At 36.8% G+C, this 17,955-nt stretch overlaps 1 protein-coding gene across 1 annotated transcript in view; it reads right to left on the minus strand.

Annotated features, from left to right (window-relative positions):
- The window catches only part of hs2st1b (heparan sulfate 2-O-sulfotransferase 1b), a 95,272-nt gene that overhangs the window by 61,003 nt on the left and 16,314 nt on the right, over positions 1-17,955 (minus strand). The gene's annotated exons all lie outside the window — the stretch shown is intronic.

The raw sequence follows: 17,955 nt of genomic DNA on the forward strand, positions 1-17,955 counted from the left end.
AATATGTAAATAGCCTCAAATAAAAGCAATTTTTGCTAATCATCATTGCTTTAAATGTCAACACAATGGGCTAGAGCAGTGGTCCCCAACCTTTTTTGCGCCTCGGACAATATTTTCACGGACTGGTTTAATGTAAGAGAATATTTTCACAGACCGGCCTTTAAGGTGTGGCGGATAAATACAACAAAATAAAATGATATGACCGGAATAATAACTGGTATTTTCTAAATATATTAATAAATGTGAATCCACTGTGTTGTTTTTTGTTCATTTTGTATGCGTAATGTATGCGTTAGCGGCCGGAGCAGCCCCTTTAAGAAGGTAGCGGATGGAGGTAAAACATGTGACAGAGGCATCATGACATGTATCAAGAGTAAGTCATAGACAGATGTGGCGTAGAGAATCCGAGAATTTTCTAAAATAAAACATCGTTCAGAATGAGATCATAAATAAAACAGAAATAATATCAGTTATGTTATTTTTTCTGTGCAGCCCAGTACCAATTGACCAACGGACCGAGGCCGGTCTGCGGCCTAGGGGTTGGGGACCACTGGGCTAAAGTACATGAACACACAAAATTAAAACTGCTACTATAAAACTGTACAATAGATACAGATAAATCAAGTATAAAGCTAAAGTGTATACTAATTAGAAATGCAGAGTATGCAGTAACAACCTGACTAACAGTTAGCCACGATTAACTGCAATGATCCCACTTGCATTTTGCATTGAGCAATTGCTACGCACAGAAGCCAGACCACCCAATTCACACTCTGTAATGATTTTATAATGCGGATTGTCCATTAGCAACAGTACTTTTAGTCAATGTTCCTTTCAAAAACTGAAGTATGCTATTGTCTCTAGGATGGTTAGTGACAAAGCCTATTTATCTCACATCTCTAAGTCAGGATCACATTAGCAACAGGATCGATACCAGCAGAACTGATTGACCCTCATTACAAACAATGATGAAAATAACCGGGTTTGCATAGCAACAGCATAGTAACTACGTCTTTGAGTGTGGACGCGTGTGAATACATGTACTACAGGTAAGTAGAATCTACGGCTGGGTGTACGGTACATGATTTTAATGCACAAAATGGAGGCAAAGAACCACCTATACAAATTCTATTAAAATCATGTAATGCACACAATGACATGGATTATCCCACGTATACTGTTGTCACTTGTCCAAACTTTGTAGTCTGAAACTATTCGCTCATTTTTTGTACATTAGATTGAGAAGTCTGATGTCTCTAAATCATATTGCAAAAAAAATATAGTGCAAGATGATTATATTTATTTAAATGAATTATAATTGGTTATAAATGGGGTAGAGGGGGGAGAGAATATACATGTGAATTGCATCAGTGCAATGTGGCTACTAACAATGAAGCTGTGAGCACAAATATCTTAATTCTCTCCCACTTCAAATAACACAGAGTTTTGTAATAGAGTACATTCATTGGAATACATTTAAATATTCAATTATTGTAACATTATCAGTTATTGTAAGTAATCATATGTCTTGGCCCACTTATCAAACTTGTCATAGTAGTCATATGAGTTCAATAGTAAAATCTCATCCACTACACAGTGCCCAGCTTAACCACTGGCATGTTTTTACAACAGAAATAATTATACTATTTAATTATATATATATCTGCTCCATGAATAGAATAGAATTATTCCACAAAGCCTTCACAGACCACAGAGCAGTATGTTTCTTTTTTGAAGGTCTTTAAAAAACATTTCATTTCTTTTAAAAGATTAATCTTTTTTGTGCTTTATTGTCCTTCACCATCATTAATGTTTAACATTATCAACATTATAAAAAGAGTAACTGGAAATGGAATGTAAAAAAACTCCAGGAGTTAAAAGTAAAATAAATATAATTAGCTGGGTATTGCTGTCAACTATATTCAGTTCTCTGTGGGAAAAACGTCATTGTTTCGAAAGATAATACTCCAGCTTACTCATACAATTTTTATATAAAAACCTGCCAGAAAGTTCCACCTCCTGTCTGATTGAGACTAATTATGTACTTGAGTGAAGTAGCTGTGGTACTGTACCAAAGATGTTCAGGTGTTTAATAAAGTTATGTTCTGTGAATTTGTTGTCATAATTTGATGTTTTCCAGATACCTTGTTTCGGTGTTTTGTCAGGGCATATTGGCATGGTTGGCAATTATTAAAAAATAAAACCCTTCTAGTACTGATCCCACCAACTAAACATACAGATATGCACTGTGTTGCTCCCCTTGTGTGTGGATATTGAGCAAGCCTTAACAGCTCAGCTCTTGAACTGAACTAAACCTGTATTAAACATAAATATTTATTAATATTTATTAATATAAATGGTTGACCAAATTTGCCATGCATTACAGACAATTGCGCTCATTCAACAATCACACGTGTGAACAGAAGTCTTACATTTGTCCAATCCTCTATTACCAAACAAAGGAAGACAGAGATACCATTTTATTTCATTTCCATTTTTCAAGAACAGGACTGTAATAGCAACAGACTGAGATCCAGACTTTTTTTTCCCAGGCACAAATTCACTGATTTCCCTGAAGGATCTCATGACAATTCTAGACCAACTGAGAGATGTAATCTCTCCAGCAGGTCCTGGTATGCCGCAGGGTTTTCATCCAATTGGACATGCCTTATATTTAGCTCTTGCAGGAGCCAACCAAATCATTTAAACTGGCTCCTCTCAATACTTCACCCTCATTATATTTATAAAATGTTTGTCAGTTAATACCCACAGCTTATAACCAAGGGTGAGCCACATCACCACAGAAAACCATCCCAATCTGTACATTGAAGTTGGACCATGCCCTTCCTGACACAACCCTTCCCAATGTATTTAAGATAGGGACCGGCTGTGGAAGTGCAATTCCATTGGCTAGAGTAATGAGAATGGTAAAGACTAATCATTAGTCCTCCTAAGACCCAGTCATATTCTGGACAACTGTTCAACCTTTAGTGTACTCTGAAGCTCAAACTTACCCTTGGTTTATTTTTACATTCTGAGGAACATTCATACCAAAAATGAAATGGCTTTGTGTCTATTCTGTGTATTTTCTAACAATACAAACAATTTTGTTTTATCAAACTTAAACATTAAGTTTAAAGAGTAATTAAAACGATTTATTCATATCCAGTGTTAATGGATGGACAAGGCCTTGTGTGACTGTTTATGTAACTTCTGTACAATCACCTAGACATTAAACACAGCAAGAGCACTACATCCAGTTTTCACTTAACTCTGTATGATGTACTGTAGGGCTGCAACAACTAATAGCTAAAATTGTAAAGAAATTTGTTGTCAATGAATGGCGTTATCGATTATTTGGGCTGCTCAAGTTATGAGTTAGCAGGACGGTAAGATTACACATCTACTTGTGAAATGGTGCACAGTACAGGGTGAATGGCAGCAGGAACAAGTGTGCGTCCCAAGTCATCAAATGCAGGTGAGCATTTTATGCATGCAAAGCTGAGCTTGTTTGGCACGGAATTACCACAGTGATGCACAAACACGTGAAAAGAAAACCCAAATGGTGTTACGGACGAAGGTGATACATCAGCACTGTAAGCAAAAAAAAAAAAAACTGTATAATCCTCTTCATCTGAAAAGGTTGTAGTTTAATGAAGTGCTATTGTGTAAACTGTTCGTAACTTCGGGAAAGTCGCACTGGATCTGTTCTGACGTGACTCATGAGCATCAGGTTGTGCGATCAGCTCGTTCACTTCATAGTGATGGATTCAATTAAAACGGTGCGAACAAACACTAAATCTAAAAGCAGCAAATAACAGCAGCAATAAACAATTAAAATACATTTAATTACATTTAATCACTGTTGTGGTTTTCAGTGAATGATTATGCATTTGTACACCATGGAATATTTGTTCTTTTCTTTTTTTCAAATCAAGTCTGTAAGCTTGCTGTGTTTTTTTGTTCCATTCTCTTTTTTATAGCATCTGTATACTACAACAGTAACATCTGTTTTTTCCAAACGTGATTTAGTGCGGCTTTACTAAGTTCAAATGCTTGTTTTAAATGTTTGTATATTTAATGTATGCATATATCATTTGATTATTCTACAATATTAAACTAATTACATAATTCTGATTGCTTATATTGTCACAACTGAACAAAATCTTTTTTTTTTTAAGTCAAAATATTTTTATGTATATATAATTTTTTATATATTTTTATAGATTTTATTATAAAAAATATTTTATTTTTTTAAGCACGGTTGTCAACTTGCCATCTGCAAAATACAATACACAAATTGCTTCACCTTGCATACTCAAATGCAGATTTTTATATTTTTATTTTATTTAATTAAAAACTTTTTTTAAGATAGAAACAACCCGGCATAAGGGAATTTGTTCAAAGCAGAAATCACGCATGCAGTGCTCAAAAAGCAGCTTCTAAAAGCTTTAAAGGGTCAAAATTAAAGATAGTTAAACTCAATATGTGGCTTTTGCATTTTTTTTTAAGTAAACTTTCATAGATAAATACCCGGAATTAGGGTTGTATATAGTTATAATAAGCATTTTTAAAAGTATTTTTTTTATCCAATTAATCCAAAATAATAATAATAATAATAATAATAATAGTCTGATTATTCGATTATCAAAATAATGGTTAGTTGCAGCCCTAGTATGATGTATAATAGACTACAACTAAATCACATTATAAGATGCTGTATTACGAAAGGTTGAAAAGGTGTATATTGGGAACACATTGGGAAACATGAAACGCAGCTGTATCACTACTGTTTAGACCAATTTAAAAAGGTTTTAATGAAAATCAAGTATCTCAATAATCTATTGTAGCTGCCAACAGAGGCAGGGTACAAGACAAGATCTTGAGTAACACTACACCTACAACTAACATAAGTATATTATTTTTTAACTCAACACTAAGCCATGGTTTATATAAACTGTGCAAAAGAAATCTTTGGTCATATGTCTAATTGCAAAAAATTGAATAAATGAATGAATAAAGGAACAAAAACAGAGTAAAATCGTTCACTGGACAAGACCGAAGCAAGACTAACAAGCTGCTGTGAGCACCACAAGTCTCTAGCCTTGCATTTCATTAAGTGACTCACTGGCCTGGGATACCAAAGCCTTTAAAGAGTAAAAAAAGAGAATCTATGTGGCTTTTGTGTCGTATTACAAAGCCCCTTTTTATGGCAATAACCAAGACAGTGACGCTTGTGTAATGCCAATAATCAGGCAGCAGATGTAAAATTAGCCTAATTATAAGCCACATTCCGATGAGGATTCATCAAAGGACACAATACAGCAGAAACACGAGTACGCATCTTGGATATTAATAGTTTCTAACCTCAAATGCCCCTGAAAGATTGGACATGAATAATACAGCTGTGATCTCTGAAGAGGTTTTGGACACCAGCCTGTAAGTAATTTTTACCAAGGGACCGTGAAAGAGAAAAGAGTGCAAACAGGCTTGAAGCCATTTTCACTTTTATTTCAAGCTAGTGCAGACACCACCATGTTTCTATGAAAGTGGGAGGACAAGCGTGTGAATGGGAGGATAATGGAAGCACAACACAGTTGAGAACGGTTGTTATCTCACAAGCTGAATACATCTTTGCTTGCCTTTGATGGATGTGGGGGCAGGTAGCGGACACAGCTGGTATACCAAATAAAGCAAGAAAAAATGACTCTGATTGAAAGATCTAAAAATTGTCAGGCCACTTGGACCTGAATGATATTTGGTGGTCTGATGAAAGTTTTCAATGGTGCTGGTGCAAGTAAAGGTCTCTGCAAATGTGATCCAAACATATCTGTGAAGCTTGCTTTAATTCCTTCAATGTAATTTCACATTTAGGCTAAATTTAAAATGGACAATTCACAGGTTGACTAACAAACTAACTGCAGTAGTGCTGCACACAATCATTTAAGAAAGAATTTAATACTTTTAATGACTACAATGGTTATTACACAGAGAGGGGAATTTCTTTGTTAATATCAAATCAGCCATAATAGCTATAAATGCTAAAAACATATAACAATACCCCCAATAGCTCAGAAAACTTTGTTGTGAGGTAATATTCCTCAATACTGATATCATATCACTCAGCAATATTCAATACATGCTGGTGGATTGTTATGGGCAGAGATTGATTTCAGGTGAAATGTATGTATTGTGTGCTTCTGACAACAGACCTGTGTGCACCGTGAAGCTCTACCAAACGGAAGCTCTCCACAAGCCACCCGTATAGATTTTTAGCTGTATCAGAGCTCTGCATGTGAACTGACTGATGAGTTTCATTCGTCTTCCTCAACCCGAGTATGAATGACGAAGGCCTTACTACACCCTTATTGGCTGAAAATACTGTATAGCCACATCACAAGTATAGTATGATATCAAATGTTTGGTTCACAAAATCTCCAGTGCATTTTAATAGATGATTAAAAGTAATATTTTCACAAACACATGGAGTGCTGCTATTAATCAGTGCCATCAAATCAATAGAAATGATTGATACCTTGTAAATACAACCAAAGTCTTGAAGGTTATGCACATTTGAGATATATTTCCAGTTTTAGCACTCCATTAAAATAGCATTGGCTATGTCATGAAAACAATATAGTCATTAATTAACGTCATACTGTAAATGCTCACATGTGGTAATGCAAATAGTAATCTTTCTTTACAATTGTGATGAGCAGAAAAGCATTTCAGAATGCACAATACACCAAACCTTGGGCTGTCAATCGATTTGCACGAATTGACTCATGATTAAAATTACATCATCATCACATACCAATTTTTACATTTTACACTTTTAAAATTACTACTTTTAAGTTTTTAATACTCTAATCAACATGGACAAATATGGACGCTTTATGCAAATGTATGTTTATTATTAGTGCAACTGAACTCATCATAGAACATCAAGACAAAACATTCTTGCAAATGTTTAAGTAATTATGCCGTTTTAAATTACGTAAATCATCAGGACACCAAGAGGATAGAGAAAGAGGTTTCCACACGGACGGTTTTAATAGCCGGATGTGTGCACCATGGCGGATTTTAGAGACTTGTCACATCAAAGTTTTAGTGATTAAAAAGTATTTTTCAGTGATTTTATATGAGTAAAGAAAGGACATTGTTAATGTGTGACTGTTTTAATTTAGCTTCTTATATTTGTTTATATTTTTAATAAAAATGGTGCTGCATTAATAATATTTGTGCAGTTTAAAATAATTTCCGTTATGTAATTTTGACAATACAAGTACCTCTGGAATGTCATAAAATAGCAGATTTGAAGCATGAATGTGCAGCTGGCAAATCTGATGCAATTATGTGATAGAATCATATCACCATGAACAAGAATCATAAGCAGCTTTGCCCTAGTTAGTATTAGTAAGGGGTTCATAATTAAAAAGTGAGTGAGTTTAAATGCAATCTAGAGTTAAATACAGATTTCTGTACGTGTGTGTGTGTGTGTGTGTGTGTGTGTGTGTGTGTGTGTGTGTGTGTGTGAGAAAGAAAACAGGCCATGATGAAATTTTTACAACACTGTCAATCATAATGATTAATTTTTCATGCATCCCCTGGCAGTGAACTCCAGTCCCTTGACTGCCAGAGAGCAGCTGGGGCGTTAAGCACCCACAACCGCTAAGCTTAGATTGGATTTTTCCTTGTTTGTAAGTATTGTCTGCTAAATAAATGAGGGCAAATGTATACTTTCTTCTTTCCATTTATTCAAAGACAAATAAACAAATTAAATTTATAGTTTTTACTATGCATAAAGCCAACAATAAGATATAATCATCAGAATAACCAAGATAATTGTAAAACACTACCACTTACTGACCATCTTCAAACCATGAGTCTAAGAACTTGTTCCCCATAGATTTATTTCCATGTTTCTCATCAATCTATTGCCTCAATCTCACCTCTATGTTATGCAGTCCAATGTCTATAATTCATATCATATTACACCATATGCTCATGCCCTGTGTAACCATATTATATTTATTGCTTATAATATACTTAAGTAAGTTCCAATTCCAATACATATGATATCCCACTAAAGAAACAGTAAATGCAACATTACAGAGAGAAAATGTGGAAAAAATATATATTTTATATATATATTAAATTTTCTAAACTGTTTTTGTGATTATTCATTGTATATATATATATATATATATATATTCAATGAATAATCACAAAAACAGTTTAGAAAATTTTAGCTTTAGCAATGTCAAAAAACTAGCATCATCAACTCACATTGATAAAGAACAGTGAACCTAATATGTCACAGTCAAACAGTGCAATAAACTGGTGCTCGGAAGTTGTGCACTATTTAAGAAACATTTATAAAAAAACATTTCGAAAATTGGCTTTTTATAGCAATTTCAAAATAGCGTCATAACTTTATTAACTAGTTTTCAAAAGACCAACATCACAACTTATGCAAAAAACAAAAGAAATAACTGCACCCAGTGTTTTTTGTTTGGTTTACCTCAGTTCTTTCAGTATTCAGTGAGAGAAATCTAGCCTGTTTTGGGCTTGAACAAGTGCACTAAAGTCAGGTTGAATATCTGAGGTAGATATGCGAAGGATAGCACACAAATGCACACTGATGACGATTATAAAGAAAAACAAGTGGCCTTCGAAATAAGACATACCGTATTTTTCGGACTATAAGCCGCTACTTTTTTTCCACGCTTTGAACCCCACGGCTTAAACAATAAAGCGGCTGATTTTTTTGCGTTTTTTCCGGTTTCACAAACAAGCCAAATCAAGCCAAAAAATTGAGCCCCATAACATTAGACCAATGAAATTGCCGAACGGGTTCAGGTGAACCAATGAAACTCTTTATATTAAATCAGATGCGCTCCCACTGAATTGGGCCGCACCACATCATAAATATGGATGATGTTCCTCTGACGTTTGACCTGCCGCTCACTCGGACTGTCAACAGGAAATGTGAATCATTCGTCATGCTGAAAACAACCGGGCATGAAAAAAAACACTTCACCTGTGTTCTGAGCTGCACGGCATCGGGAGAAAAGCTTCACCGATGGTGATTTTTAAACGCACGACGATACCAAAAGATAAACTCCCGAGAGAAATTGTTGTGAAAGGAGGGAGGAAGACAGTGAACAATTACTTTTTTAGTAGGCTACTGTTTAGATACAAGCCGTGTAACAGACACTGTCTTTCATTAAAGCCTGTGTAAAGTTCATTTCAGTGTAGGAATTATAGACAGGTGCAGCTTATTTATGTTCAAAATAGGGCTGGGCGATATGGCCTTCACAAAAAATCCGATTTGCGATTTAAATCTATTTTTTTCCCCCTGCTTAAAATCAACCTGCATATGACAAAGAAAATGTTCAAAAAAAAGTTGTAACTTTATTAAATGGGTTAAAGTGCAATCAGAAACAACAAGTTATTGTAAATTGTAAAAATAGAACGTAACATAACATAAAATGAGCAAACCTACAAAGAAAAATGTTTTATGAGTGTTTAAATGTGGAACATGATTGAAAATGCACCTGAGGTTTTGAGTGATTTTGCCTTTACTTTTCTCCAAAACTCCACAGTAAAATGACTTGAAATTTAACAATAAATTTCAAGTAATAGACAGGGACACTGTAAATTAGAAGTATTTGAAAGATTGAGCAAACCTATAAAGAAAAATATTTTATGAGTGTTTGAATGTGGAACATGGTTAAAAATGCAGTGATGCTTGGAGTGATTTTGCCTTTACTTAAAAACTCCACAGTAAAATGAGATGAAATTTAAAATAAGAATATAAAAGACAGTGAGATTCTAAATAAGAATTATTTGAAAGATTGAGCAAACCTCAAAAAAATGTTTTATGAGCGTTTGATTGTGGTGATTCAAATGCTCTGATTGTTCTGTTTCTTAACGGAAACGCCGTTCTGAAGCGTCTTTACAGGTATTTTGACCGCTCCCACCACCATACCGTAAGTGTACGATTAGACGCGCAACACTAAACAAAGTGCGGCTGCTTAACTGTGTATATTCAACAGGCGGCTGCTTAAGCGCAGTCTTGTGCTGCCGCTGTCTTGTTCATTTCGTAGGGTACTACATCTCTCCCACTCGACAACATGCCTCTGTTTGAGGTGCTGCAGTAAATTGGGGGTACTGCTACCTTTGCTTGCTCGCTGCCATGTTGTTTGTCTATCTCTATGGCAAACGCGTGCGGGGGAGTTCGTTCGAATCTATGGGAGCCCAGAGGGGAACGTCGGCGGACATTAAAGAGAAAACCGATTTTTATTAAAACATATCGATGTAAACTACACATTCGAGTTAATTGATAAAATCGATTTATCGCCCAGCCCTAGTTCAAAATAAACAACTTTGTACAATTCAGTGCGTGCGGCTTATATTTGGGTGCGTTTAATAGTCCGGAAATTACGGTAATTGTATTTAGTGCACCGATCACAAATTTGACATCTTTACTACGAACTCACGCAAAGTGCTAGGATGTGTATTAGGATGTTTCCTATAGCAAATTCATTTACATTTGCGGCATTTAGCAGACACCCTTATCCAGAGCGGCATACAAAAGTGCTTTGAGTCTCTAGCAATGAATAAATCTACAGTGGTACTCAATTTAATAAGATTCTGCTTATTAAATACAGACAGGTGCTTTTCTTTCAGCAAGCTAATGTGAGAACACACTAGTCACTCACATAGCACAATTTATAGTATGCATAGCATGTATGGTATGCATATTATCCTCTCCTGTAGCCTCTCTAGCTTCAGAAAATAAAAGGGTGCTATTTTTTCACCTCACTAATGAATGTTTTGTTTAAAAAACACATTCAATTTGGATCCTTTTCTTAAATATCACATTGCTCTGTACACGGGATCAAGGATCCAGAATCACCAAAAACCCAGACCAAACAGTTGCATATGCATGAATGCTACACCATTAAGCAGAAAAACAATGAAGTACGTTTCCTTGTTAGAAAACTGGGATAGAAACACAGGGTCAGTTATGATTGAGTATCCCTGAATTAGCAAGAGTTCAAAGGTTTTGTTTACACCTTCTGATCAGTTTCTACCCTGCCACCTCTGATAATCCCATCTACTACCACAATTTACACCATACACCCATGTTTGCCTTTTTATTAAATCACCAATGATGCCTTTCATCATATTCACCCTGCTATCTCCTATGTTCCATTCCTCATTTACATGTTCCTCATGTTCTTCCCGCTAATGTCTTTATTTCTATGTCCCCATATTCATGTTTCCCTTGTTCACCTTTTCCAAGAGAGATTAGGCTTTTAATCAATCAATCTTCTACATGAATAATAAACTGCTTCTATCTAACTTTACAACACATGAATCGTGCTACTTGAACGATTCAAAAGGTCTGTGAAGATGTGATGAGACACCAGCTGTCCTTTTCTGTTCCAATAATTCAGTCAGGTGAGAAAGTGATCTGAATTATTTACGACCGTCCTCTGCCCAAGCTAATTCAGCACATTCTGTACTTTCTCTGCGCCAAACCCTTTGAGTTTCACCGCTGAGGGTCAGAGAGTCAGCGCAAGTTTACAAATGTGGAAAAAAGATACCGCTGCTCTCTCTCACCACTCAAATCAATAGCAACACCAAAGCCATCTAAACACCCTACTGCTAATGGGCGCGTTTCACAAATTTCTTCAAAAATATTAACCTCAAGAAAGAACTGTGAAAAAGGGAAAGAAAAAACAACACGGAGAAGCATTGCTATAACTGGCAAATGATCCTTTAAATCAACTGTCGCCAACATGCATGCGTTTGGATACCAAAAAAAAAGCACAATTAGCAGTGTTACCAAAAGCAAAACCGCGCTTTCTTTCTAGCAAGATTGGGGAATCTTTTCAGACTTTAGACAAACTAAGGCACCGAGGGTGGGGGTTGTGGATGTGCATGCGTAAGGAGCATTGAATGGGTGCAGGACCGCATGTCGGAGCACATTCATGCCCACACACTGACACCAGCAGCAGGTCGCCAGCTCAAAGCGTGACAGGAATGGTGATGAACGGCTGTCTCAGACGAGCACGCCCCCCCCACCCCAGTCTGGCATTCATGCTTCCACCTGTCATGTTCTGTGCAAAATTTGGCGTTTCAACCTTCGAAAGCAGCTTCTATCTTGGCAGTGCAAAAATGAGATCACACTTTTATCCATATTATTCTATAGAATGTGGAGAAAATCTATCAAGGCTTCTATAGAGGTAGTAAAAGGGAAGGGAGAAACGCACAGAAATGCTAATCTAAACCTCGCAGTAGTGTTGATCAGGGAAGCCTGGTGTCTCATTGCTGCTGTCATTGAGGTGTGGGTTGGAGTGATGGAGCCACCTTGCTCATTGAATCTGAGCAGCACTATTCATCATTGAAATACATGATTGAAATAAAGTTGCCCTGAAGAGGTGAGACAAACATAGGAAACAATAGAACAGCCACATGAATTAAAACACACACACACAGAGTTGAACCATAAATAGATCTGCATAACAGCCAGCAGCAGGGCCTGATGCTGATCTCATTCAGCTTGCCTATCAATAAGAATTAACCTTTACTATGGGGAGAGAAAAACCATCATACATCTCAGTCTAAAGATGAGCAAAAACAATAGTTTTACTCCAAACATGTGGTTGTGCGTTGATTTTTCACAAAGCGAGCATGGATCTGAACAATTTCTTCTTGTCTATTATTATTATTGAGAAGTCACCCTAATGGACGAGTAAAAAAGCTACTTTACATACTTTACATGATTATTTTGCCATGTGAAGAAAAAGCGTTATATTTACCAAAAAAGATATACCGTATTTTTCGGACTATAAGCCGCTTCTTTTTTTTCCACGTTTTGAACCCCGCGGCTTAAACAACGAAGCGGCTAATTTATGATTTTTTCCTGGGTTTTTCCGGGTTTCACAAACTTCAAGCCAAAAAACTGAACCCCATATCATTAAACCAATGAAATTCACGAACGGAAACGAAAAAAAAAAAAAAAAAAAAAACGTACCTCGCCTGTGTTCTGAGCTGCACGGCATTGGGAGAAAAAACTTCCATCGGGTGATTTTTAAACGCACGACGATGCCAAAAGATAAACTCCCGAGAGAAATAGTTGTGAAAGGAAGGAGGAAGACAGTAAACAATGACTTTCTTGGTAGGCTACTGTTTAGACACAAGCCGTTGTAACGCGTTGAGTCAGGGTGAAGGGAGAGCTCACTTCTGGCATGCTATTCCCGAAATACCGCTACGCTCCTAAAAGAAGCGCAACATATTTCATCCGTTACACCGTGTGTAACGTGTATTTTGTTAAAGCCTGTGTAAAGTACATTAGTGTAGACGGCTTATAGACAGGTGCAGCTTATTAATGTTAAATATAAAAATATTTGTAAAATTCAGTGGGTGCGGCTTATATATGGGTGCGTTTTATAGTCCGGAAATTACTGTAGTATTTTAAGCGCAAAGTCACAGTACATCCAAGATACTTCGAGGTATCTCTGAGTGCAGGAAAGTCTGTATGCTTTTCAGAACATACAGGGAGTGCAGAATTATTAGGCAAGTTGTATTTTTGAGGATTAATTTTATTTGAGGATTTAATTTGAACAACAACCATGTTCTCAATGAACACAAAAAACTCATTAATATCAAAGCTGAATATTTTTGGAAGTAGTTTTTAGTTTTAGCTATTTTAGGGGGATATCTGTGTGTGCAGGTGACTATTACTGTGCATAATTATTAGGCAACTTAACAAAAAACAAATTCATACCCATTTCAATTATTTATTTTTACCAGTGAAACCAATATAACATCTCAACATTCACAAATATACATTTCTGACATTCAAAACCAAACAAAACAAATCAGTGACCAATATAGCCACCTTTCTTTGCAAGGACACTCAAAAGCCTGCCATCCATGGATTCTGTCAGTGTTTTGATCTGTTCACCATCAACATTGCGTGCAGCAGCAACCACAGCCTCCCAGACACTGTTCAGAGAGGTGTACTGTTTTCCTCCTTGTAAATCGCACATTTGATGATGGACCACAGGTTCTCAATGGGGTTCAGATCAGGTGAACAAGGAGGCCATATCATTAGATTTTCTTCTTTTATACCCTTTCTTGCCAGCCACGCTGTGGAGTACTTGGGCGTGTGTGATGGAGCATTGTCCTGCATGAAAATCATGTTTTTCTTGAAGGATGCAGACTTCTTCCTGTACCACTGCTTGAAGAAGGTGTCTTCCAGAAACTGGCAGTAGGACTGGGAGTTCAGCTTGACTCCATCCTCAACCCGAAAAGGCCCCACAAGCTCATCTTTGATGATACCAGCCCAAACCAGTACTCCACCTCCACCTTGCTGGCGTCTGAGTCGGACTGGAGCTCTCTGCCCTTTACCAATCCAGCCACGGGCCCATCCATCTGGCCCATCAAGACTCACTCTCATTTCATCAGTCCATAAAACCTTAGAAAAATCAGTCTTGAGATATTTCTTGGCCCAGTCTTGACGTTTCAGCTTGTGTGTCTTGTTCAGTGGTGGTCGACTTTCTGCCTTTCTTACCTTGGCCATGTCTCTGAGTATTGCACACCTTGTGCTTTTGGGCACTCAGTGATGTTGCAGCTCTGAAATATGGCCAAACTGGTGGCAAGTGGCATCTTGGCAGCTGCACGCTTGACTTTTCTCAGTTCACGGGCAGTTATTTTGCGCCTTGGTTTTTCCACACGCTTCTTGCGACCCTGTCGACTATTTTGAATGAAACGCTTGATTGTTCGATGATCACGCTTCAGAAGCTTGGCTATTTTAAGACTGCTGCATCCCTCTGCAATATATCTCACTATTTTTGACTTTTCTGAGCCTGTCAAGTCCTTCTTTTGACCCATTTTGCCAAAGGAAAGGAAGTTGCCTAATAATTATGCACACCTGATATAGGGTGTTGATGTCATTAGACCACACCCCTTCTCATTACAGAGATGCACATCACCTAATATGCTTAATTGGTAGTAGGCTTTCCAGCCTATACAGCTTGGAGTAAGACAACATGCATAACGAGGATGATGTGGTCAAAATACTCATTTGCCTAATAATTCTGCACTCCCTGTATATAGTAGAAATGGTTAACCCTTTGCCATGTAGAGCAGAAGGTTCTCACATGCTATGAACATTGAACTAAAACAATCAGCCACTGTTTGATGTGTGGAGCAAGAAGTGTCTTAGTGGTCCAGCTATTGAAAGGTACAGTACGTAGGAAAACAGGGCAACTCTGTATGAGATTCAATTTTAAATTACAACTGCGAGGCATAAAATCCAAAGTGGGACTAATCAATTTCTCCATAAGGGAGCTGTGGTTTTGCTGTGCAAAGTGATTTTATCACTCAGTTCTTTGTAGGCAATTTACTGTTTGATGATATGGTAAGGAAACATCCCTGAAAACATGATTTCGAATGTCATACCAAAAGATCCACCATTTATCAGAGAAATATATACCGACCTATGATTTAATTATTGATCCGAATATAATGAAAAGGACAAAAGCTAACCTGTAAATGTTTTAAAGGAACATATTGGTACAAAACAAGTGAAGCCAAATATAGTGTGTTGAGAGCCAGTTCCGAAATATTCCATGTAGGTAGTAATCTTTAGCTAATTAAATTCAAACAGCTAGATTAAATAACACATGAAGGTGACGCGTGACCGTATAAGAATTCTGACAAACCCAAGCAAAATAAACAACAAAATAGCTTTGCAACTTGGCTGCAAACACACATGCATTCACTCTGCATAAACAGAGAAAGTAAAGATGCTAGCAAGACTTTTTTTATTATTATTAAAAGTGAGGAGAAAACAGCAAAGCTGAGGTCCAATAAACATTAGCCAACAAATGTTAGTGTAGACAGAGAGCAAAACATTTCGTTTTCAGATGTATCTAAAACAATGTGGACATAGCCTGGCATGAACCTAATCAGGACTCTCAACACCTGAAAAAGTGTGTGACAAATATCCACTAGCCCTTTCGCTTTAGCTGACAACAGTTAGAGGTTAGTCAGACACAATTCACAATCAGTCTGGGTCTGTCAGTCTTTGTGATGAGGCCGAAGGGAAAAAACTAAGCAGTCAGGAATTAGCTCTCTGCAAGAAGCAGCTGTCAATCACTGGCTCCCCACAGAAAGCCCTTTCTCTCAACATGCACTTTGCCAGGGAGATCCCCAGACAGAGCAGAGAATCCACTCCAGAACAAGCAGCTTACTACAGTTAGGGTATATAAGAAGGAAAAAGAAAGCCAGTCAAAAAAAAAGCCACCAAGTTGTTCCCACACTGCTCTCTAAAGGTTTGTGGCTTTCAGTTTCAGTCTCTAAGCAGCCACTAACTACTTCAACCATACAGACAGTAAAGCACAGTGTCTTTGTTTAGAACTGAGATAGCAAGAGTTAAACTCTAAATAAATTCCTGGAAAAACTACAACATGGGTATAATTGTGCACAGAATGTAGACCATCTTGTGATCACAATAAAAGCATAGAAAAGTGACTATTGCAAACAATGAGGGGGAATACATATAGAAAAACATGGAACTAACACCACAATAAACTTAACCATCTTTAACTCTATTTACATTTAAGGCATTGGGAAGACACCCTTATCCAGAGCAACTTACACTGCACAGTTGAGGGTTAAGAGCCTTGTTCAAGGGCCCAGCAGTGACAACCTCGAGTACAGGGTTATGAACTTACAACTTTCTGATCAGTAGTCCAATCTTAACCACTAAGCAACCGTTTCCCTTAGATGTTTGCATTCAAATGACAGCTAAAAACCTGGCTCTTCTAGATGCATTTAAATTAATTATATCACCTCTTACACAGAATTTTTAAGGCTGAGTGCACTCATAGTCTTAGTGAACAAGTATCAGGATGATTTCATTGGTATTAACAGTAGAGCACTTCTGTTAGTCACTTTGGATATCTGCCAAGTAATAGAAATGTGAATAATCCAAGAGGCTGAATGGTGATGCTCTACATGAAATCTTTGAGCACAAATAACAGCAAGGCCATTTCTTTTTTATTCACTGCAACAATTATGTCTAATTACAGTGACTGTAATTTGCACTTGTCACAATCAACTATTTCCAAACTTATTATAGTTAACAAAAGCCATCCTAGAAACTGAAAATCACATACAAATGCAAGGTACCTATTAAAAAAAAAAAAAATTTAAACAGCTACTATAATTTTCAGGTGCAACATGCAAACTAAATAGAATTTTAGAGAAATTCTGCAGCTAATTTTAATATTAATAATATTTTTATTTTTTTAAACTTTTGGCCACGTCTACATTTTAGAATTAACGGTACTCATGGCTCTTGAACAAACATCTCAGAAAAATGCCAGCCTTACACACAGGAGAGACCCTGGGAAGCTACAAAAGGTGACACTTAAGGACACACTGTTTATTTTAGAGTGATGGTTTACAATAAAGTGAAGAGTCTGTTTTTTTCTGGTCATCTCTGTTTTTTTTTTTACTTCTTGCTTACTGATTTGAAATCTTGATTTGGTGTAAAACTGCACGATGATGTCTATTGTTTAAAAAATTACTTTACCTGAAAGAAGTTAAACTTGGAGTCTGACCGAAACTAAGGCACAGCTGCACAAGCCACCCAAAGAAGTGAGAAATTAGCTTCAAAGATTATATCACAATTCCATTTGTCTGCACTTGTCAAGTCTTTCAATCGATACAGCTTTGACTTTGTCTTAAGCAAGATAAGGCCATAGGCATTTCGCAAGCCCTGAAAAGCAACATCTCACAGCAGGTAACCACCCGACAATCTGTTCTCAACATGTACCAACACACTACTAATTACAAGTGGCACCGATATTCCTTCCATCAATGATTTAGAGAGACAGTTAAGAGCTATAGATTCGTTTACTCATT

Source organism: Silurus meridionalis, chromosome 1 (assembly GCF_014805685.1).
Source record: "Silurus meridionalis isolate SWU-2019-XX chromosome 1, ASM1480568v1, whole genome shotgun sequence".
NCBI lineage: Eukaryota > Metazoa > Chordata > Actinopteri > Siluriformes > Siluridae > Silurus > Silurus meridionalis.